Here is a 3,208-nt window from a genome sequence, read left to right on the forward strand (position 1 = left end):
GTGTGTCAGACGATGACTAAGAATGGGTTGTACAGGAAATCAAAGATTTGATGAAATGAGAGAACTTATCCTTGGAGTAACAGTAGGAGGATGTCAAGCAAAACATAGCACTCTGTAAATCCACATACTTTATGATTATTTAAAGGATTACTGCTTTTTATTTGTGTCTGTTTCTTCACTTGTATATGCTGCATAAGGCAAGGCAGTTTTATTTTCTATAGCACATTTCATACACAAGGCAACTCAATGTGCTTTACACAAGCAAGGACAAAACACTTCTAAGCATAAACAAATAACAGTTAACGACATTCAGGAGCAAAGTAGAGAAAACAAAAGTAAAATTCCTGAAAGACGTACATTGACAACATTAAAACGCATAAACAGAAAAAAGAAAAGAAATAAGACTAGTTTTCTAAAATAATTTAAAAAAAAGAAAAAAACACGATTTGAAGACGGTTAGAGGCAGCACTAGCTGTGTCGAAAAGTTTTTTTTGGGGGGCTGGTGGTTGGTTGTTGGTTCAAGGACTTATACGGACGCAACACGTTGACGAAATTAAAATCAATACTCAGCTCTAATGATGAAATTGAACAAAAATCACATACACCATAACCACACCTAAATCCTCACAAGTATATAAAGAACGTCACTGCTTTAAAACAAAAAAAAACACTCTTCATTAAACTTGCTAACCAATCACAACTCAAATGTGAGTTCATCTATTTCTGCATTCTTGAATAAAAACTGGTCAATCCATATAAATAAATGTCTCAAAAAGCCAACACACACTCACAGTCAATCCTTTTATGTTTGCTCAACAGAAGCTGAAGTCATGCCCGATATGCTGACATCTCACCTGACGTCATGCATGATGGAAGTTTGATATCCAAACTTTTGGCCACGTTTTGGTGTTATTTTGAATCGTACAACACTAAATAGTTTCTACCTCAGCAGGGTGTTATTACAGTTTTACACATTTGTTGAAATATCCAATAAGCGTTCAAATCTCCCGTTCCATTACTGTGGGCTGGTGTTGAAAGAGAGAAAACACCGAGTTGGTACTTTAGAAATGAAGAACACCTCCACAGAGCGGCAGAAGGCATGACCCTACTTGTCTGAGATGTGTAGACTCTATGTATGTGTGTGCGCGCACGCGTTGAATCACAGGACACACCCTGTTCTTGGTATTACTAAGCATGTCTATGGCGAATACAGGAATATTCTACGTGTGTTCAGCTGGCCCGCAGGCTACCTTTGCACACGAGCGAGTAAACGTTAAGCCTTCAGGGCAACTGGAGTGTCTGCGGTTCAAATGTGTTGTTATTGTCTTACAGCACAACACAGCAGAGATTAGTAGTCCTGTTTTGTGTGTGATGACATATTGAAGCGCGAGCAATAAGCGAAGTGCGCATTAGGTTTGCGCATGCGTGACAAAGTAGCCGTCATTTGAATGGCGGAGATTAGAGTGCTGAGAGTGTATGCGTAACTGTACACCTTAAAGCTTGCAGGCACTGTTTAAACGGCTTTAAGAAGTGAGAGACAAAATGACAGGTGCACCTGGTGCCATTTTTAACTGTTCTAATGGAGTTTCTAGGCAAAAAAAACCCTAACCCTAACCCTAACCCTAACCTGCGTTCACTCTCCCCAATTTCCAGACGGAAAAGAAAGATCCAAGCGGACATAAAAGTGGCTAAAATTGTCAATTTCTTCAACACGTTTATTTTGTTAGCATATCTCGAAACCCGAGGGAACAGACGGAAGCATCAAGAAGCTTGCTAGCGGAGGTGTAGCGAAATGAATGGCGTAACAGAACATAAGATCAACTTGACAGAAATTGTTTTCCAGTCACTGTCACTTTTTTAATAGAGAAACGTTTCCACATTGTGTGGAATTTAATTATATATTATTGCAGCATGTCACGTTGGCGATTGATTTGCTGAGTGCCATGTGGTCAGAACAACACTATTTGTGATTTGTTGGCAGTGTTTGGACTATGCATTACAAAACTAGCAATTTACACAAACATTGCGTTTCTCAGTAACTAAGTAATTCAACATGTTACATACTACAGTTGGCTTAAAGACATCTCATTATGTTATATGCTGGCAACAATATTGCCAATGCGCCAGCTGGGACATTCCACCACTCTAGATGCCTCGGGTCACAGAGGACCAGTGTTGGGAATGTTACTTTAAAAAAGTAATTAGTTATAGTTACTTATTACTTGCTTTAAAAAAGTAACTGAGTTAGTGATTGAATCACTTCATAATAAAAGTAACTCGTTAACAGGCAAAGTAACTATTTTCACTACTTAAAAAAAAAAGTTTTATCTCAAATAAATTGGATATTTACATTTTTATTATTATTATTATTAGTAGTAGTAGAAGTAGTAGTATTAGTAGTATTATTATTGTTATTATATTTTTATATATGGAATTCAAATTATGTCCAGCCTATGGGTTATTTATTTTTGTGAATATTTATGTCACACAAATGCCTGTCTCCATAATATCATATAATAATAATATCCATCCATCCATTTTCTTAACCGCTTGTCCTCACAAGGGTCGCGGGGGGCGCTGGAGCCTATCCCAGCTGGCTTCGGGCAGTAGGCGGGGTACACCCTGAACTGGTTGCCAGCCAATCGCAGGGCACACAGAGACCAACAACCATTCACACTCACAATCACACCTATGGACAATTCGGAGTGTTCAATTAACCTGCCATGCATGTCTTTGGAATGTGGGAGGAAACCGGAGAACCCGGAGAAAACCCACGCAAGCACGGGGAGAACAGGCAAACTCCACCGGACTCGATACCACGTCCTCTGCACTGGGAGGCGGATGTGCTAACCAGTCAGCCACCGTATAATAATAATAATAATAATAATTATTATTATTATTATTATTATTATTACTATTATTATTATCATCATCATTATTATTATTATTATTATAATTATTATTATTCATTAAATTTGGATTGGTGATGTATGTTCTACCACTTTTTTTGTCAGATTCAGAATTGTATGGACACAGCTGCTATTTTTTGAAGATGAACTGACAACATATTGTTGAAACATAAATGTCAGGCATTTTCACTTCATTTTCGTACATGTCATACATGTGCAGTAAACTTTATGGGGTAACGTTTCACAGCGTGTGTTAATGTGTGTGTGTGTGTGTGTGTTGATTCATGGAGAGAAGGGAG

This window comes from Vanacampus margaritifer, chromosome 8, assembly GCF_051991255.1.
Source record: "Vanacampus margaritifer isolate UIUO_Vmar chromosome 8, RoL_Vmar_1.0, whole genome shotgun sequence".
Lineage (NCBI taxonomy): Eukaryota > Metazoa > Chordata > Actinopteri > Syngnathiformes > Syngnathidae > Vanacampus > Vanacampus margaritifer.